General features: G+C 39.3%; 1 protein-coding gene across 6 annotated transcripts in view; it reads left to right on the forward strand.

The window, feature by feature from the left end:
* apba1a (amyloid beta (A4) precursor protein-binding, family A, member 1a) overlaps positions 1-22772 on the forward strand; it is a 138272-nt gene that overhangs the window by 72757 nt on the left and 42743 nt on the right. The window lies entirely within an intron of this gene.

A 22772-nucleotide genomic window follows, 5' to 3' on the forward strand; every position in this document is an offset into this window, starting at 1 on the left:
GAGGCAACAGTGCTACTGTAAATACTGCAAAACACAAACACACAAAGAAATAATGAATAAATAGAATGTATTTTAGAGTCAATCTAGCATTATGTAAATCGCCACACAAAAGAATCTTGAAACACGAAACGTGACTGAGTTGATCCCACCCCCCCAATCTCTACTATTTACTGTTGTGGAAGTCAGTCAAGCTGTTCAACATAAAGCCTCTTTGACTTCCTTGATTCCACATCCAGTATGTCAGCATATGCGATAAAATGACAGCTAAGAAACTCTTTCATGGGGACAAGACGATGAGCTGCTGTTGGCGCTTTAAAGCCACCAGTGATAATCCTGTTAGAGTAACGATCTGTCAGTTTCTCCATGCTGTCAGAGAGTGTGTGTACACACAAGAATAAAGGGCTGAGTGCCTGTCTGCAAGCGTGCTTTATTATTATTATTATTATTATTATTATTATTGTTGTGATCTGTGAAGCTTCCCCCTCCCCGTCTCTGAGGCAATGCTGTCAGATTGGATTGCATAAAAATAATCCTGCAGTTGAAATTATTTATGGAAATTTTGCATATTTTTAAATAACCCTCATCTGTTGAATTGCATAATGATGCAAATCAAATAAGCCCTGCACTTGAATAAGCTCTCGACTCCTAATCATTCATCTAAACCTTAACAGCTGCTCAGAGGAGAGACACATTGATGATATCCGAGCAAAATTATTATCGATCCTGTTTCAAGATTTTTTTATTAATTTCAAGCTTAAAATGGGTTTAATTCTGTTGGTGGATGATATCAAGCAGTTATTTCTAGAAAGATGTGCCAATAGAGTATGACAATTTCAAGATAAGGGTAAAAATGTCAAGTACGTAATAGATTGAGTGATTGTATATTTATGTACTTGAAGAAAATGTATCCTTAAATGAGATTTCTTTTGTGATGGTTTGCGTTTTATACTTAATGTTTAAATTTAAAGCGTTTTAAATTGTTCTCTTTTTATGGTGGTGTTTGAATGAACGCTTTCCAACTTGTTGAAGCTGATTTTGGACGTAGAGTGCTTGGTGTTTTTTGACCTAAAGAGGTCATGAGCCAATAATAAATTAAACCTCGAGTAAACTGCTTAAGAGATGCAAAATTATTTTCTCAGACGTTGTCCACTTGTCTGTTCCGTTATCTCCATATACAGATTTTGTCATTTCAGGCCTACAGTATGTTATAAAACAAAAACAGGATGCAAATAGTAAATTTTAAATAGTTAGTTATCGAGGAACTAATGTAAGAGTTAATGGAATATACCCCCACCCCTAAATAAATAAATATCCATCCATCCATCCATCCATCCATCCATCCATCTACCCACCCCAAATTGGGTTAATTTTGAACTTCTATGGATAAATTTATTTGTCTGCAAAGTGGAGGTTGGTTGTATTGTATACATTAAACTGATTACATCTAATTTAATCTGTTTATCATCTGTATGTCTCATCTCATCATCTCTAGCAGCTTTATCCTGTTCTACAGGGTCGCAGGCAAGCTGGAGCCTATCCCAGCTGACTATGGGCGAAAGGCGGGGTACACCCTGGACAAGTCGCCAGGTCATCACAGGGCTGACACATAGACGCACACAACCATTCACACTCACATTCACACCTACGGTCAATTTAGAGTCACCAATTAACCTAACCTGCATGTCTTTGGACTGTGGGGGAAACCGGAGCACCCGGAGGAAACCCACACGGACATGGGGAGAACATGCAAACTCCACACAAAGGCCCTCGCCAGCCACGGGGCTCGAACCCGGACCTTCTTGCTGTGAGGCGACAGTGCTAACCACTACACCACCGTGTCACCCTCATCTGTATGTGTTCTGTATATTAATAATTTGCACAACTCTCTATTCCTTTACATTAACTCTCATCTTTATTGTAAAAATGTTGTGCATCACTGCATGGGTTTGCTCATTCTCATAAGTTCTTTATGACCATATTGTACACCATATCTCATAACCATTGGATTTTTAGGAAAGAACTATTTAAGATAACTGTGTGTGTGTGTGTGTGTGTGTGTGTGTGTGTGTGTGTGTGAGAGATACTGTATATCCTTCAGACTTTGGCAACAGTGACTGTGTCAGTAAAGCTCTTTCTGTCCTCTTTGTGGTTGTGTTAGCAGATAAATTTGACTGATAAATATGTATCGAACAGGCCAGGTTCAGGTCTATTTTAAACCAGAGTAGGGCTGGGTAATGTGTCAGTAGTGTTGGTGGCACAATAAAAATACATTGCAATACACTTTCTTAGAAGGTATTATCAGTATTCAACATATAACATTTAAATAATATTAGCTGGCTTTGAGTGGTATATCAGATATATTCCATTCAGCTAGCATGATGTTAAACGAGTCAAAGACGAGTCGCTGAATGGAATATTATCTGATGGACCACGATAAAAAGCCAGCCAATGTTGTTATTATACTACATACACTTCATATCCGCAATCTTGACGGCCGACGCTAGCTTACCCGTGACTCGGTGCTGCTAGCGCGGTCAAACGGAATATTATTAGTATTTTCCCTGTGTAATTTAGTTACTTTTAAAATTGACATCAACCAGGGCTGTAGCCAGCATTTTAAAATCACCGAGGTCCATGATGCGCACGCAAAGCGCGTGCCGAAAAATTTTCAACATATTTAAATGAGAGGGGTGAAATGACCATATAATAGTCTTTAATTCAGTCAGTGCTGTCTGACGTTGTGTAGGCTAGCTTTGTAAAACACTAGTTATCCAAATCGAGGCCTATAGCCTATTTAAATAAAAACCTCAACCTTTACTACAAGGTCAGAGCCATGTCCAGATCATTTCTACATGTGTCACTGTCAGCCTTTTATCTTTACACCACAGCAAAATCAAGTCAGAACCCTTCTTACAAATATTGCTTTGACTTACTGAATGATGTATTAAAGTTCACAAACAAAGCTGTACTGCTTCGAAAACCTGTAGGCTAAATTTTAACAGCTTTATGGAAGTGCGCTGGCTGTTACCATGCACACGCTCTAGAATGAGTGCTCTCAGTGTCTAGAACTGCGTTCTTTTGGGGGTCACACTCGCACACTCTCTCATAGCCTGCCCTATCTTGCTGGGTTTTTTTTTTTTCTGTTCTTGCTCTCCCACGCACGCAAGATACAGATGCAGAGGACCCAATCCCACCAAGATCCTCTTACCCTCTCTAATATCACAAGGCAAAGTTATCCAAGGCAAACATAAGTTAAAACTTTCCACTCTATTGCTTTGGCTTATCGATTGATTTATTTTTAAAATCACAAACAAGGTAGGCTACAACTGCGCTGCTTCGAAAATGTAAATTTAACAGCTTCTTGAAAGTGCACTGATGGTTACCATGAAAAAAACGTGTCTACTGCACTGCGTTCCTCCCCCGAGTCACGCACTCATTAATTTTTGTGTTCTTGGTCTCAGATCCGCACGCATGAAACAGACACAGAAGACAGAATCAACGTTTAACATAATTAACAACGCACTTTTTACGGAGATGTTTTAATGTTATTCTTTATTTTTTTATCCAGTTGAATATTTAGCGTACAAATGTATTTTCAGCTCCTAAAAATGACCGAGGTCCGGACCTTGGTGGCCTCATAGCTGGCTACGGCCATGACATCAACAACTACACACAATGGAGCGACCTGGCAGCCAAAATTCTCTCAATCTTCTGCAAACTTCGCGGTCATATTTGTTTTCAAACTGTCAGTCGCTCATTAGTGCGGAAGTTTTACATCTCCGTGTCTCTTTTCCAGTTTTTTTTTAATGTCCGTTGATATGTTTTTCTCTTGTAAATATGCATGAAGAATATCTAATGAAGTTTTGGTAGCCTTTCAGGTGTTCAGTATGTCTTCGGTTTCAGTTTATTTATTTAGTGCTTAAACCGAGCATTGGATTAGCCTCGTCTTCTCTCTTTCCCAGCCGACAAAGAAATAATTATGCGCATGTGCAGCAGAAAAGTTTTGTCATTGGATCTTTGCATGAGCTCTGACATGTGATGTCGTGTTGTCTTGACAACATGCAATATTATAACAATATTGCACGCTCAGGAGGCTCAACTCCCTCCCTATTCTGCCCGCACACCCCCCTGCCCCCCCCTTCAGCATCTGACATGTCACCCTCAGAGTCCCCCCCCAAACACACACACACACACACACACACACACAACGTTCACTGACACACTGAACTCAGGGACTACACATTTCACTTCACCTCACTCATTTGCACTATTCCGCACTACCTCACTTTAACAGCTATTAATTTATTGTTTATACTGCTTATTTCATGTTTACCTGCTATACCTCAAGTGCCCTTGACTGTTTATTTGCACCAATTTATTTATTTTATTTATATATATATATATATATATATATATATATATATATATATATATATATATATATTAGTGCTGTCAAAAATGTCACGTTATTAACGCGTTAACTTGACTCAATTTTAACGGCGATAATTTTTTTTATCGCAAGATTAACGCTCTGTGACATGATGTAGGTTTTTCATAAGCTTTTGAAACTGCCAGGAACTTGGAACAGAGACTTTGCTTAGAAAAACGATAGCAGCTAGACTGTAATGCCACGCCCCGCACAGCCAGAGTCCTCTGCCCCCCCCCCCCAAAAGAACCAGCGCGGGCAGGGCGCGCTAGTAGAGATGGGATTTATGGCTCTTTGATGGGATCCGCATCTTTGTGATCCGTTCTTTGAAAAGAGCCGTTCAAAAGACTGGCTCATTTGGCTCTTTTTAAATATTTATTCAGTTTTAAGAAGACAGCGTCTAAAGAAGCCAGATCCCTCTGAACTGTAAACTCAGTGCTATCCCAGAAATCCTTCCTGTAATATGCAAATTTGGCCGCCTCTGATTGGACAGCGCAACGCATCAACAGGCAGAAAGTGTAAAAGTACAAAATGTGTTAAGTGAGCTGAAACAGTAAAGATCAGATTCAATGCAATATTTATCAACGAACAACTTAAACTTAATATAATAGTGTACTTTATATTATAATCAAGCATGTCAAGCCTACCGTCACTGTGTAACCTGTCTCTCTGATTAGAGTTGTAGACTAACTCAAGCAGTAGATCACTTCACTCATGGTTCTTTTGCCAGCCCCGGTGCTCGGCTTAGGTTTCACTTTGCAGTGGCTGTGTCAAGACGTGTTATGCTTTGCAATACAAAGCAAGCCCATTCACTTTTTTATGCTGATAAGAGAATTACAATGGTTTTTCATGTGACAAAAATGTGCGATTAAATTGCGATTAATCGCGAATTAACTATGACAGTCGCGACATTAATCGCAATTAAATATTTTAATCGCTTGACAGCACTTTTTTATATATATAAAAACACATATATACGTGTGTGTGTGTGTGTATACGTGTGTGTGTGTGTGTGTGTGTGTGTGTATATATATATATATATATATATGTGTGTGTGTGTATATATATATATATATATATATATATATATATAGTGTGTGTGTGTGTGATATATATATATATATATATATATATATATATATATATATATATATATATATATATTAAATGAGTCTATGTCTAGTTCTTATCTAGAGTGTTTTATACTGTTTATATTGTTTATTTCAATTATTCTGTTTTTATTTATTGCATTGCCTGTTTGCACCGTGGGTCAGAGAGGACTGAAATTTCATCTGTGCTGTATGTCGAGCATGTATAGCATATTTGACAATAAAGTTGACTTGACTCATTCTCCATTAGGGAGAGTGGTGTAATACATGGAGGATAAGCGATATGATAACAATATTGCATGCTATCAATAAACCTACTAGAAGGGAATAGAATACATGTTTTTATTCCATGGAAAAAGTGGCCCATATGTATAATAATATATTATATGGACACAAGTATTTTACTGGGAAATACACCACTTGTAGTTTTCATATGAACTGCATCCAGGACATAGAGAACCAAAACTGTGACACAAATCTCTATATGTCACTCGTGAGGAAATCAATAAATTGTTTTAATAAATTTGGAGACTTTTGTTTGTGAATGTGTCTCTATAATAAAAAGAACATCACACATTGTCTTGAAGATACGAAGTTTATCTTCTCAAGTTGAAAAACTCATGTTTTTCATATTAAATACATCGTGGATCTGAGTGACATATTTTCTGATATTTCACTCTGATGATTTCACTCCCATTGTTTTCTTGCTGACTGGAAGCACATTGTCAAAACGGCGAACTGGTTCCAAATTAAAATTCTTTTGACTAACTTGCTTTTTTTTGTGTGTCCATATAATATAAAAGCACTACATAGTGGTGCAAAGATATGAAGTTTATCTTCTTGTGATGAAAATATTCACTTGTTTGCTTTGCTCATTCGTAAATATGTTCACCACTCGAAGATAAACTTCGTATCTTCACGCGACCGTGTAATATCGTCTATATATTCCCTTTTTAAATCCATCATCTTGATAAATCTGCTAATTTTTGTGTAAATAAATTCGTACTTTGTTGTCAAACTTGTATATTACTGTGGAAAGTGTGTAAAGCCGTCAGTATTGTGATAAAGGCCCCCGCCCCTCTCAGATTTCCTACCCTTGTGAGTTTTGGTAAACATTCAGCCTGTATTAGTCCAGTGCTTTTTGTGCACAGGATTGACTCAGCAAAAAAATAGCTATAGTAGCTCTTATTTTGGGTATTTAAAGGAATATTCCATATACTAGCTAATCCCAGATGTCTGAGGTTATGCGTTAAGAACACACACTCCTTGCTAACAGCAGTACAGACTGGAGTTTTGTGGATTTCAGTCACCCAGTACCCCCTCCTGGAAGGGTGTACTTATTAATGGAAACTTGACAAATTTCCATCCAGCTGCTGGATGACCCACATATGAACTGGTATGCTGCTGCTGTACCATTTAAAGGAACACAACAGATTATATTTTTTTAAGGGTGTTTTCACACCTGGTCCCCTTTAAAGGAACCAGACTCAGTCCTCTTTAAGTGGACCAAAAAGTGGACCAACAGAAAAAGAACTCGGTTCTTTTTGTGTTCACACTGTGAATTTATTACAAAGAGGACTGGGTTCTCTTTCTGGTCCAGTTAAGCTTTGATGGGGCCTCAAGGCCAATTTATGCTGACAACGCAGTCCTCGCAGATGGCATCTGCGTAGCCCCCCCCTTCGCAGACACTCTGCGCACACCTTCCAAAAATTGTGACCACCGCAGAAGCCTCGCAGACAGCGTCGCAGACAAGAGGGCTCTGATTGGTCCACTCTACATCCGCTGTACACGCACTTCCGCTTCCCTACTTTCCCGGTTTGGTTTGTTTTCACGACCGCCATTTTTAAAAACACGAGCGAAGATGGAGCAGCACGAAGAGCGGTTGATCGAGGAAGTGAGGAAGTACGTACATCTATACGACTCCAGTTCTAGTCATTATAAGTAACCGGAGGATAAACACTCCACTAACCACACCCACCAACTACTCCTAGCGATTTCGCGACTTCGCGCCCCCTTGCGTTGTGGCGGTGAATAACATCGCGCACGCCTATTACTCCCTGCTCAATGATAAATTACAACTGTCTGTGAAAAGCTATCTGCGAAAGCCTTGTCGCAAGAGCATGCAGAGGCCCTCAGTCCTCTTTCTGTTCACACCAGGTCTTCTAGAGCCCTCAGACCCCCAGTGCACGGAATTCTGGGTAATTTTCTCTTGAATCAAAATGTCTGCTGCCATGCTTGCCCTGCTGTATTCTTTGATCAAAATAGTGCGGATTAAGGAAAATAAATTTATTTTATATAAAATGTTTGTTTATTTATTTATTTATTTATTTATTTATTTATTTATAATATAGTTATATTATTGTGGCCGACTCGTCAGTCAGTAAGTTCAGAGAACTGTAAAGCGGCTGTGGTAAGTTCCAAAAGGAAGTTGAGTTTCCCTCCTACAGTCACGTGACCAACTACGGCAAACGAAGAAGGTTAAACTACAGTGAAAAAGGCGAAGTGAACCCGGTGCGCTTTTTGATCACAATGCGCAGATTAGGCGAACCGTACCGTTGATTTTTAGCGAACCGTACTGAGACCACCTCCTGAGGTGGTCTCAGTTCGGTTCGCTTTAAAGGGGTCTGGGTACGGTTGGAGTGTTCATATATGCGCAAAAAATGCTGAGTCATCGATCTGAGTTCGGTTAGATGGCTGAAAGGGACCAAGTGTGAAAACACCCTAAATCTACTGACCACATGTATGACACATGTTTTGATATAGCTACCCAGTGACAGTTGGTCATAATATTGCATTAGAGGGCTACAATCTAATATTTGAATCTAATAGCTTAAGAGTGAAGCTATCAGGGCTGAGCAATGCATTATATCGCTACATCTCAGTGATGGCACAAGAAGAATGATGTGAGGCAAACTATTAAAGTGAGATAGACGGCAGGTCTGTAATACTCTGCTGGCCATGTGACCTCCAAATAGCAATCTTTCAAAAGAGAAATTTTAATGCTTTTGTTTATTTAAAAAAAAAAAAGAAAATAAACTTGCAGTTCTGTTTTGTGCTTTTATGTAATTTGTACGTTGGGTAATGTGTCCTTAATTGTTCTATTACACAATCTACAGCCTGGGCTAGAAAGAAATCAGCTCCAGGCTTACTATTTTATACTTTCTGTGTAGGTTTCTTATGAACATTGATGGTGCGGTTCCAAAATGCAACCCCAAATCAGAAAAAGTTGGGATGTATGGAAAATGCAGATAAAAACAAAGCAATGATTTCTAAATTTACTTTGACTTGAATTTCATTGCAGACAGTATGAACCCAAGATGTTTTGTTTTGTCTGGTAAACTTAATTTAATTTGTTAATATAAATCCATTCTTGCGTTTTCTCCAATTTAGGCCTAGTAATGAGGTAAAAACGATTAAATAATAATGTACTTTGAAAAAGGTGATCTCAACAGGTGATTGTAATCATGATTTGGTACACAATCAGTATCGAGGAAAGGCCTAGTCCTTGAGGACCAAAGATGGGCCAAGGATCTCCAGTTTGTCAACGAATGCATGATTAAATTATTGAAATCTTTAAAAAATATGTTCCTCACAGAAAGATACGAAGGGATTCAGATATTTCGCTCTGTACAGTGCATAACATCACTAATTGATTCAAGGAATCTGAAGGAATTTTGGTGCATAAGGGGCAAGGGCTCAAGCCTAAGCTGAACACTTGTGATCTCTGAGCCCTCAGACAACACTGCATCAAGAACAGTCATTCATCTACAGCTGATATGACCACATGGGCTCGGGATTACTTTGGCAAACCTTTGTCAAGCACTACAATACAGAGTTACATCCAGAAATGCCAGTTAAAACTTCACTGTGCAAAAAGGAAGCCTTTTGTTAACCATCTCCAGAAGCGCCATTGACTTCTCTGGGCTCAGAGGCGTCTGGGATGGACCATCACACAGTGGAAATGTGTATTGTGGTCAGATTACATTACAGGCATTTAGCAGATGCTCTTATCCAGAGCGACATGCAACAGGACACTGACATACCTGGGAAGCAGTTGGGGGTTAGGTGCCTTGCTCATTCCTGTTGGTCCAGGGAATCAAACTGGTGACCTTTTTGTTCCAAAGCTGTTTCTCTAACCATTAGGCCATGGCTTCCTCAGTATTCCAGGTCTTTTTTTTTTTGGCAGAACTGGATGCCGTGTGCTATGGACCAAATATGAAAAGGACCATCCAGATGATTACCAGCAACAAGTCCAAAAGCCAGGGTCTGTCATGTATGGGGCGGTGTCAGTGCCCTTGGCAAAGACAATGCAAAACCACATTCTGCACATATTATAAAGGCATGGCTGTAGAGGAAGAGGGTGCCTGTTGTCTCTGTCCCCAGTCAAGAACTTCTGGTGAATTTTGAAACAAAAAATGATGACCCTGCACTGTTGCCCATGGTGGATTTAGGCTTGGTCGATATGGACAGCTGCCCAGGGTGGTATATTCCCGGGGGCAGCATGGGACAACAGCGCGCACACAAAAAAAAAACCCTGAATTGACCCTAGCTTGACCGATGGCCTCTGGTCTCTCCACTGGAAGCCTGAGTTAGGGGGAACGGTGGAATCTATTCAATAGCACACACAGTACTAATGCAGAGTAAAATCAGTCACACAATGAAATGCTACCAGATAAACCACAATTCATTCATAATACTGTGACTTTATAGTTTCATAGACAGTGTTCCATTTCTTTCTGGTTTGTATGAAATCATTAAGAATAATATAAAACCGGTCTGTACACCATCAAGGTGAATTGGTTTAGTCCTGACTCTCGGTTGATGGTGTTGGACGAAGGGTAATGTAGTGATGCTCGAGTGTTTCTCACATGGGTGAGAAAAGGTCTAGAATCAGCCATCAGGTGCCCAGTTTAGGGGGAAAAAAGTGTGAGGGATTTTGCCCAGGCCACCATACAAGCTCGAACCGCCATTGACTGTTGTACACCTTAGGACCTGTTTGCAGGAAGAATGGGACAAAATAACATCTGAAACTCTTCATCACTCGGTGTCTTCAATTGCGAAACATCTTAATTGTGTGACATGGAATGGTATTATTATAAAGTAAATGCTTTATTGTCCCAGCGTGTTTTTTTTTAAATGTATAGCAAGAATTAAAATGGAAATAAGTGTCTATTTTGAAAATAAAAACCCATGAAGTTCATGAGGTAAAACATCAAATGATATGCTGTTGTATTGTCTTGAATGGAATACAGGTCAAAGGTTATTTACAAGTCATTGTTTTCAGTTTTGGTTTCAATTTCAACATAGTGTCTTGCAAAAGTATTCATCCCCTTTGGTGTTTGTCCTGTTTTGTTGCATTACAAGCTGGAATTAAAATGAATTTTGGGGGGGTTGGCACCATTTGATCTGATTTACACAACATGCCTACAACTTTAAGGGTGAAAATTGTTGTTTTATTGTGACACAAACAATAATTAAGATGAACAAACAGAAATCTGGAGTGTGCATAGGTATCCCCCCCCCCCAAGTCAATACTTTGTAGAGCCACCTTTTGCTGCAATTACAGCTGCAAGTCTCTTTGGGTATGTCTTTATTTGCTTAGCACATCTAGCCACTGGGATTTCTGCCCATTCCTCAAGGCAAAACTGCTCCAACTCCTTCAAGTTAGATGGGTTGCGTTGGTATACAGCAATCTTTAAGTTATGCCACAGATTCTCAATTGGATTGAGGTCTGGGCTTTGACTAGGCCATTCCAAGACATTTAAATGTTTCCCTTTCCCAGTTTAGCTTTAGCAGTATGTTTAGGGGTCATTGTCCTGCTGGAACGTGAACCTTCGTCCTAGTCTCAAACCTCTGGCCGAGTCAAACAGGTTTTCCTCCAGAACTGCCCTGTATTTAGTGCCATCCATCTTTCCTTCAGTCCTGACCAGCTTTCCTGTCCCTGCAGATGAAAAATATCCCCACAGCGTGATGCTGCCACCACCATGCTTCACTATAGGAATGGTGTTCTCAGGGTGTTGGGTTTGTGCCACACATGGCATTTCTCATGATGGCCAAAAAGATCAATTTTAGTCTCATTTGACCAGAGAATCATCTTCCATGTGTTTGGGGAGTCTGCCACATGCTGTTGGGCAAACTCCAAACATGTTTTCTTAAGCAATGACTTTTTTTCTGGCCACTCTTCCATAAAGCCCTGCTCTGTGGAGTGTATGGCTTAAAGTGGTCCTATGAACAGATATTCACATCTCCGCTGTGGATCTTTGCAGATCCTTCAGTGTTATCTTTGGTATCTTTGTTGCATCTCTGATTAATGCCCTCCTTGCCCGGTCTGTGAGTTTTGGTGAGTGGCCTTCTCTTGTCAGGTTTGTAGTGGTGCCATATTCTTTCCATTTTGCTATAATGGATTTAATGGTGCTCCCTGGGATATTCAAAGTTTGGGATATTTTTTATAACCCAACCCTGATCTATACTTCTCCACAACTTTGTCTCTGACCTGTTTGGAGCGCTCCTTGGTTTTCATGTTGCTTGCTTAGTCGTGTTGCAGAGTCAGGGTCTTTCCAGAACAGGTTGATTTTATACAGACATCATGTGACCAATCGTGACGCTTTGATTGCACACAGGTGGATCTTTATCAACTAATTATGTGACTTATGAAGTGAATTGGTTGGACCAGCTCTTATTTAGGGGTTTCATACGAAAGGGGGTGAATACCTATGCACACTCCAGATTTCTGTTTTTTCATCTTAATTATTGTTGGTGGTACAATAAAAAAAAAAAAACTTTAAAGTGGTAGACATGTTGTGTAAATCAAATGGTGCTAACCCTCCAAAAATCCATTTTAATTCCAGCTTTTAACGTGACAAACAGGACAAACACCAAGGGGGATAAATAATTTTGCAAGACAATGTATCATTACAACTTTTTCTGATTTGGGATTGTAATCTGCCTTGATGTGGATATCTTTTTAAAGAAAGAAAGAAAGAGAAAAAAAGGGGGGGAGAGAGAGAGAGAGAAAGCTAGCTCATTTCTTAATGTAAAGACGACTACCCTGACAACTGCCCACCCGCCAATTTAGACTTTCATTATCAGTGAGTTTTGTTCCAAAATCTCATTTATAATTCTAATTGTATGGGAATACTTAAAACTTATTGTCTGTGATACACTGCATACAGTATATGCTGTCAATGTAGTATATAGAAATTAGAAATGTTCTGGAGTATATTTTAATGGTACAGGATGAGCTTACAGGTTCAGATGTGAGTCACTTCAGCAGCTGGAAGGAAATTTGTCTTATTGCTATTAATAACTCCAGCCTTACAGGAGGTGGCACCGGGAGACTGAAAGCCACAAAACTCTCGTCTCCACTGCTGCTATCTAGGAGTGTGTTTTCTTACAGAGAGTCACTGATCTACATTTCGTAGTGCATCCTGTATTATAACAGGCTTTTTCATCATTCTCCTATCTCACACACACACACACACACACACACACACAGAGAGAGAGAGAGCGCATGCTTGGTGAAAAGCACATGCCACTGCAATAAGTCAAATCATGTCGTCCTTCATCCCTCATTCACTGGGTATAGAGTGCCTGGTGTGCTGCTTTGTCCTTGACAGATGACTCTTTGTGTGGAGGCTCATGGAGCAGCAGTGTGAGAAAGGGGTGGGGAAGGACGGACACACACACACAGATCGAACATACCAACCTGCTTTGCACTCACAGGGAAGGCCTACTGGCACAGAGACAGAGAAAAGGAGAGAGAGGAAAGGAGGGATGGTGAGATGAGGGCTCAAGAAGGTCCTTCAGGTTTTCAGCAGAATGTGTGTTTTTTTTTTTTTTTGCTTGTCAGCTTTTCTGTTAGCTCTGCCTTTTATTATTGACCTTCATCTGTATTCATGCCAGTGTATGCTGTTAGTGCTTCACCTTCAACTGCAGCATTACAGACACCTCTCTCTCTCTCTCTCTCTCTCTCTCTCTGTGTTGTTTTGCTGCCTTGAATAGAAAACTCCAGCATTTTTTTTTTTGTCTACCTATCCTTTGTCCATCGCATCTGAAGCATATAGCTAATTACTACACTGCCATGCGGGCGGGGGAGGCACACACTCTAATGTGTGTTTGGACCGCCTTTAGCTTTGATTACAGCATGCATTCACCGTGGCATTGTTTCAATAAACTTCTGTAATGTCACAACATCTATTTCAGTCCAGAGTTGTGTTAATTTTTCACCAAGATCTTGTGTTGATGATGGGAGAGTCAAGCCACTGTGTAAAGTCTTCTCCAGCACATCCCAAAGATACTCAATGGGGTTAAGGTCGGGACTCTGTGGTGGCCAATTCATGTGTGAAAATGATTCTTCATGCTCCCTGAACCACTCTCTCTCAATCTGAGCCCTAATTTTATGCCCATGCCATCGAGGAATTAAAAAAAAAAAAACGTTGATAACCTGGTTATTCAGTACATTCAGGTTGTCAGCTGACCTTCATTTTATTGCTCCATAACGTTGCTGAGCCTCGACCTGACCAACTGAATCAACCCCAGATCATAACACTGCCTCCAGAGGCTTGTACAGTGGTGACTGCGTGATGGATGCATCGCTTCATGTGCTTCCCTTCTTACCCTGACACACCCATCACTCAGGAATAGGGTAAATCTAGACTTCTCAAACCACATGACCTTTTTCCATTGCTCCAGAGTCCAATCTTTATGCTCCCTAGCAAATTGAAGCCTTTTCTAATGGTTAGTCTCACTAACAAGTGGTTTTCTAACGGCCACACAGATGTTTAGTCCCAATCCTGTGACTTACCGTATCACATTGTGAGTTTAGAAATACTCTTACTTTCACAATTAAACATAGTCGTGAGTTCTACTGTGGATTTATTTATTTATTTATTTTTTATTTAAATGATTTGACTTCAAGTGTATAAGTAATCTCTGATCATGGTCAGTCAGGATCTTTTTCCAACCACATTTTTTCCATGAAGTTGACAGTTCACCACTATCCTTCCAGGTTTTAATAATGCGTTGGACAGTTTTAAGTGGGACTGGGGTTTTTTCAGCGGTTTCCTTAGTTGTTTTTGCTTAATGCAGGTCAATAACTTGATCCTTCTGAAACGGTCACATCTTTTCCATGACCATGGGATGCGTCTTCCGACGTGTTTGTTTAAGAAATGAGAAGCTACTCACTGCATCAGTTAGGGTTAAAATAAATGTTATCTGCTGAAACACATTCATCACTGCAGTAATTTTCCATATAAAGGATCTTATTTATTTGCTCATTTAAATCCAAATGGCAACTTTTTTTTTTTTTGGCCAGGCAGAAAAACAGAAAACCTGTTAACTCGGTCTTCAGTAATCCTGCCTAAAGGCAGTTGCTGAACTTGGTCAATAAACCTTAAAAAAAAAAAAAATTATCCTGTTGGACAACTCACTTGTCTTGGTGACTCCGAAGTCCATTTTGAGAACGCTGGGCATGAGGCAGGAAAACCACTCCCGATGGGATGCTCGTCTATCAGATCAAACTTGTTCTTTCCACCCAGAAGAGCAGCTCTGCTAATGGCATCATTTCTGACTACTGTTCATCCATCACAGAGTAGCCAAACAAACATTAACGAGAGCACGATCTGCCATCTTTTCAGCCCAATTTTCTTTTCTTTTCCTGGCAGTGAATGGCTATGGATTCTTCAGAAAATTAGCGCAAAGGCTTCATTGTTGCACCACTCATGAGCCTCATTCTTATGTAGATTTGTTCAGCTAGCAAACATGGAATCAGTACAGCAGGGCTCGGGAACTGGCAGAACAGGAGCGTGTTTCAGAGACTGCACAGAATACTTGAAGACCTGATAAACATTTGGAGACAAAACTGCCTGTAGTTCTGGGTTTTCTAAACATGAACCATTGCAGCTTCTGAAGCAAATCTGATATTGTTGTTTATCCAATCACAATCATTTATGTAAATTTGTACCATCTTTGTTCCATTAAGAGACCTGATGATATGGCTTGTTAAAAAGTCAAAGACAAAAAAACAAAACATGATGGATGAATGGACCGAAAAGTATGCTTTTATTCTCCCCACATCAGATTTACAATAAATGTCTTTTCTGTTCCAAGTCTGTAGTGTTAAATTTGAAAGAGGTAATGTGTTGTCACTACAGTAACAAATCATAACCACATTGATTTGATTGATTAATTTCTGGATAATAAATAAATAGATTACTTAATCTTAAAGTGCCATTCCACCATTGGATGTATTCTTTGGCATAAAATACAATATATTTTATGACAACATGACTAGACAGAGAAATCTTTTAGCTTCAAAATGATAGATCAAACATAATTTTTTGACAACGACAAGTATATTAATTTTGCGACCAAAGTCACCTACCCTTTTAATTTCTGCGCGGTAGTGAAACGTGATGTCATCGGCAGGTTCCCATTCTTGTGTACCACGTGTCGGTCTATTTTTAGACCAGGAAACCCCCAAAGTGAGAGAGTCATTTCTCCTCGTATATGGGGGCCAAAAAAATTGCGAACAATTTTGAGTTAATCTTTCAGTTAGCTAGATTTATTGGTATTAGCTAGATTTATTGGTATTATTTTTATCGCGTTCTATCCGCCATTGCTGATAATGTGTCACGTCACGTGGTACACAAGAAGGGGAACCTGCCGATGACATCACGCGCGGAAATTAAAAGGGTAGGTGACTTTGGTCGCAAAATTAATATACTTGTCGTTGTCAAAAAATTATGTTTGATATATCATTTTGAAGCTAAAAGATTTCTCTATCTAGTGATACCATTTATATATGTTGTCAAAATATATTGTATTTTATGCCAAAGAATACATCCAATGGTGGAATGGCACTTTAAGACATTAAAGTTAACGGTCACCGTTTTGGTTCCTTATTCTGGCCTTTTAAAGCAAGGAATTTGTGCAACTGGACCTTTGCAAATTTGAGCTGAGTAACTCTGCAGTACATCAAATCTTCTGTTTACTTATGCTTCACTTGTACGTTCTAAGGTTTTATTGTATTTGAGTGATTCAGGGGGGAAACTCAGTCACCTTATGAGTTTACATAACTTTTTTTTTTTTTTGGGGGTGAGAACAAATTCATAACATGCATCTGGAAGGATGACTTTTGCAGATTTACAGTAATTAATTTAAATTAAACCTTAATTAACTTTTAACTGAAGACATTCATGAAAGTGTCCTGCAGAAATGTGCCTCTGTACATAGGCATGTAACGATTCACAAGTCAATTTGATTCCCAATATTGAAGAACAGCAACAACTTTATTCATCACATGTACACTTGTGAAATTCCTCTCTGCATTTAACCTATCTAAAGCAGTGCACACACATGAGCAATGAGCGCGCGCGCGCACACACCCAGAGCAGGTTTTTATTTTTTTTGGGGGGGGGGGCCTTGTGTGGGTTTTTACATTTTTTTTTTTTTTGGCAGCATTAGAGCAGTGTTACTTCTGCCTACAGTGAAGTCATGCATAGTTCCACTATTTTACATTATTGCGCAATCTGCTTTCTAAACAATTCAATCACCACAAGGATAAACTAAGAGATTATGCAGAGTGATAATTATGATTCCTTTTTTATTTCATCACTTCGGACAGTCATAAATTTGTATCATGATTTATTGTCTCCTAATATACCGTTATGTGCCCTGTACTAACATATGGTGAGCTAGTTTTGTGTGTGTGTGTGTGTGTGTGTGTGTGTGTGTGTGTGTGTGTGTGTGTGTGTGTGTGTGTAAACCAACTATAGGAAAACAAATGAGCATTACTACCTTCTGACAAAATTCTTAATGTCATCTTTGGAACGTTTACTTTTTTTTTTGTTTGTTTGTTTTTGGGGCAACATTTGAGAAGTGAGCTAATGTCACATCGCACATGAAATAACATTCAACTCTAGCTAGGTGTCATACAGTATGTCTGAACGTGAGGTGACTACGTATAGACGCCAGAATGATGCACGTCACTGTGATGTCAGCCTGTGATGTAAAGCATCATGTTGGGTGTCAGAATCTGAAAAGAATTCATGAATGCATAACAAATAGGCCTTTTCTCAATAAACATTCATATTACCTGCATTTGCTTCTTTTATCCTTAGCTTTTGGCAATCTGTAAAAAGAGCTCCAATTTCTTGTTAAGTCAATCTGTGAAGTCAACCGCTCTTTCTGATTTTAGATGTCTTTTGTGTGTGGGGGGTGGGGAGTTTAACAGCATTAGAGCTGTTACTTCTGCCTATGGTGAAGTCGTGTGTATTCTTGCTATTGTATGTTATTGCGTCCTCTGCTGTCTACATCACACAATTGCCGCTAGGAAAAACTAAGAGATTACACAGCCTGATAAGAATCGCGATTCATTAGCTGTCTCACCATAAGGCCCAGGAGTTATTGCCATGGCGTGGCGTCTGTTGTTCGTCATCCACAATTCAGTTAAATCGTATCTCCTCCATCAGTTCTGTACGGATTTCTGTTCCGACTGTTTTGTTTGAAAGAACTCATCACTCCGCACAAAACCTGGCCATTGTTTTGTTAAATTTTTTGCTAACGAGTTAGTAATTAGGCAAAATTAATGAATTTTCTAGACCTCTCACTAGAATTTTATCTCTGCTCTCATTTCTCATCTGTTTTCAGTTGTGATCGGTGTTTTGGGTAGATTATCCCTTGAAGAACAAAACTTGGTTGGTTGGTTGTTGATTTTCTTGTTGTAAATAATTTTGTTTATTTTCAGTGAAGTCATGTCTGCTCCCTTAATTCTCAATGGATTTCAGGTCTGATTGTTGTATTTTAAAGAACTAGTCATTCTGCACAACACTTGCACATTGTATTGTCAGTTTTTTGCTAACGAGCTGCTAATTAGGTCACCTTAACGAGTTTTCAGACTTTTCACTAGAATTGTATCGCCTTTCGCAGTTCTCACTCGATTTCAGTTCTCATCGATGTTTTGGGTCAATCTTCCCTCAGGGAACAAAACGTGGTCATTTGTTTGTTGATTTTCTTATTGTAAACAATTTGTTTACAACTTTGTTTATTTTCAGTTAAATCATGTCTCCTGCCTCAGTTCTCAATGGGTTTCAGTTCTGATTGTTTTGTTTGAAAGAACTAGACCTTCTGCGCAAAACTTGATCATTGTATTGGCAATTTTTTGCTAACAAATGAGTAATTAGGTCAACTTAACACATTTTCTTCTGACTAGAATTGTATCTCTTCTCTCATTGATCATGCGAATTCAGTTCTGATCGATGTTTTGGGTCGATCTTCCCTTAAACAAAATTTAGTCCTTTGTTGATTTTCCTGTTGTCGTGGAGGTCGGTCCTCTCTCACATTGTCATGTTTCAGTTCTGTTTGATGTTTTGGTGGTCATGGCTGTTTTGATGGCAGCCCAGATGAGCTACTACGTCCTTGACGTTCTGGTATTTTATCGGTTCAAATAGTCAAATTTGTTTTGTGATTTTATCATTATGATACATCATTACATGCTGACACGTACAGTGGTCCTTGAAAGTTTGTGAACCCTTTAGAATTTTCTATATTTCTGCATAAATATGACCTAAAACATCAGATTTTCACACAAGTCCTAAAAGTAGATAAAGAGAACCCAGTTAAACAAATGAGACAAAAATATTATACTTGGTCATTTACTTATTGAGGAAAATGATCCAATATTACATATCTGCGAGTGGTAAAAGTATGTGAACCTCCAGGATTAGCAGTTAACAATCAGGTGTGAGTGGGCACCCTGTTTTATTTAAAGAACAGGGATCTGTCAAAGTCTGATCTTCACAACACATGTTTGTGGAAGTGTATCATGGCACGAACAAAGGAGATTTCTGAGGACCTCAGAAAAAGCATTGTTGATCATCAGGCTGGAAAAGGTTACAAAACCATCTCTAAAGAGTTTGGACTCCACCAATCCACAGTCCGACAGATTGTGTACAAATGGAGAAAATTCAAGACCATTGTTACCCTCCTCAGGAGTGGTCAACCAACAAAGATCACTCCAAGAGCAAGATGTGTAATAGTCGGCAAGGTCACAAAGGACCCCAGGGTAACTTCTAAGCAACTGAAGGCCTCTCTCACATTGGCTAATGTTCATGAGTCCACCATCAGGAGAACACTGAACAACAATGGTGTGCATGGCAGGGTTGCAAGGAGAAAGCCACTGCTCTCCAAAAAGAACATTGCTGCTTGTCTGCAGTTTGCTAAAGATCACGTGGACAAGCCAGAAGGCTATTGGAAAAATGTTTTGTGGACAGATGAGACCAAAATGGAACTTTTGGTTGAAATGAGAAGCGTTATGTTTGAAGAAAGGGAAACGCTGCATTCCAGCATAAGAACCTTATCCCATGTGTGAAACATGGTAGTGGTAGTATCATGGTTTGGGCCTGTTTTGCTGCATCTGGGCCAGGACGGCTTGTCATCATTGATGGAACAATGAATTCTGAATTATACCAGCGAATTCTAAAGAAAAATGTCAGGACATCTGTCCATGAACTGAATCGCAAGAGAAGGTGGGTCATGCAGCAAGACAACAATCCTAAGCACACAAGTCGTTCTACCAAAGAATGGTTAAAGAAGAATAAAGTTAATGTTTTGGAATGGCCAAGTCAAGTCCTGACCTTAATCCAATCGAAATGTTGTGGAAGGATCTGAAGCGAGCAGTTCATGTGAGGAAACCCACCAACATCCCAGAGTTGAAGCTGTTCTGTACGGAGGAATGGGCTAAAATTCCTCCAAGCTGGTGTGCAGGACTGATCAACAGTTACCGGAAACATTTAGCTGCAGTTATTGCTGCACGAGGGGGTCACACCAGATACTGAAAGCAAATGTTCACATACTTTTGCCACTCACAGATATGTAATATTGGATCATTTTCCTCAATAAACAAATGACCAAGTATAATATTTTTGTCTCATTTGTTTAAGTGGGTTCTCTTTATCTATTTTTAGGACTTGTGTGAAAATCTGATGATGCTTTAGGTCATATTTATTTAGAAATATAGAAAATTCTAAAGGGTTCACAAACTTTTTTAAGCACCACTGTACATTATACAAGTTTGGAGTAAACTGGTTTTCTGCCTTCTTTTTAATCAATGCAAGGAAATGTTAAAATTTTTGTCAGTGATAATCATACGTTTATTACACGTGCACTAGCTTGGGATTAGGTGGAAAAACATGAGAACTACTTTAATGCGTAGGATGTGTGTTCTTGGGTTAGTCTTGAAAACATGAGGAATTTGTTTGTATTTGGAAAAAAGAATAGAATGGATCAATGAATGAATCAATAGTGCTTCAGGTGACCAAATACACTTCCTTTTCTACAGTTGCATCTCTGCTCTTGGAGATTTTCGGCTTCTTTAGTTCCAGTTATGGTTTGTGTTTATTAGAACTCATGTATGAGAGGACCGCAAGGTGCAAAGAGCAGGTGAAAGTTGAACTGAGCGCATGTTGTTGTGTAGCAGCATTCTGATGCCGCAAGGCAAGAAAGATCTGTTTGGTGACCACCGGAGATCGAGAATAATCAGCATCAGATGATCATCCCTTTTGGAAAACATTTGGCTCGCCTTATCAAGCTGATGACCTTTTTCCCAGCTCTCTCACACGCGCACTTCTGTCAGTGTTCCCATCTCTGTTAGGTTGGAAGGAAGGAAGAGGATTTCTTGTGGGAGCAAAGAGGAGGATTTTTGCCATGAGAAGGAAGGAGTGTGAAGTTTTTTGCAGTTCTGAATCCGTGTATCTCTGTAATGTGAATATACTCATCAGTAGCAGCTCACTGAGGAAGCGTATCGCCGTGGCAACCAGAGCTCTCTGCAAATGTGTACGTGTGAACCAGGTGGTTCCTTTTTTTTTTTTGGTCTGTCTCCTATGACTAATAAGCGATGTTACCCCAAGATATCTTGTATACACACTGAAACAGGATAAGCTGCTTTATGAAGTGCTGCTGTCAATTTGTATTAAAATCCTCTGCAGCTCAGCTCCATCTTTGCGCACCATGCTGCTTTGTGAGTCAGTCGTTTTCAGTCACTGCAATTGTCGTCTTCGATATTGATATTATGACACATCACTGACACAAGCACAACATTTTTGACAGTTGCATATACGAGTGCACATAAGGAATAACACATTTATTCAAGATGAGTCATGGGCATTTGTTTGCTGTGTGCCTGCTGGAAGAAGTGCTATAATGTTTCCATATAATGCATAATGATGTAAATATAGAGACACAGTGTGCAATATTATGAAGCCCTGTGCTGAGTGAAGATGTGTCATCTACATTAATTGAAGTTGTCAGTGGAGTCGGAGCTTATTTTTGCCTGAAATGGCTGAAAGTCTCGCTTATTAGGAGAGACATCATAACAATGTGTTAAATGTGATTTTGTTAATCCATGTGGCTGTGCTGTCTCTCGTCAAGTCAGCTTTTTTTAATATTGTAATGGTTGGTGCTTAATGTGATTAAAAAAAAAAAAAATCTAATAAAGATTACTGTCTGACAACTCCGGAGTCATTGAAATGACTCCTAACTGTGTGAAACCCCTTCCTGGAAAGCACAAAATGTCTTGCATTTGTGTAGTTTTGTAATTATTCGCCACCCAAACAAAGTTTGGTAGGGGATATAGAAACGGGTTCTGGCTGCCTGTCCGTCCGGTCACGTTTTTGTTTCTGGGCCATATCTTTAAAACTACTGAAGATATCTTCATGAAACTTTGTATACATATCAAGCAACATGTGAACTGGTGCCTTCTGCTGTTTTGGATTTTTGAAGAAAAGTATTTTTCAAATTTTTACATTAAAAAAAATAGATTTTGACTTGGTTTCCAAGAGCAGTGTTAGTTTCCGGAGCATATATCCAAAACTATTCATGATACGGATTTGAAACTTGGTATACATGTTAACAAGGTGATGTAGATGTGCCTTTTCATACTGAGAAATTTAAATTTTTCATGTTTCCATGGAAACAATTTCAGACTTAGTCTCTCAGGTTAGTCTTAGGGGTAAGTTTTGTTTCCGGAGCAGAACTTGAAAACTATGAGTGGTATAGCCTTGAAAGTTGGTGTATGTGTTGCTTAAGTAATGTATATGTGCCTTTTAAAACTAAGAAATGTGAGAAATTTTAATTTTTAGCTCACCTGGACCAAAGGTCCGGTGGGGTTATGCCATGGGTTGCTGAGGTAAAGAGGTAGGGTTGGTTTCCTGCAGCAGAACTTGAAAAATGTGACAAATAAT

Source organism: Neoarius graeffei, chromosome 24 (genome assembly GCF_027579695.1).
Source record: "Neoarius graeffei isolate fNeoGra1 chromosome 24, fNeoGra1.pri, whole genome shotgun sequence".
NCBI classification, from domain to species: Eukaryota; Metazoa; Chordata; class Actinopteri; order Siluriformes; family Ariidae; genus Neoarius; species Neoarius graeffei.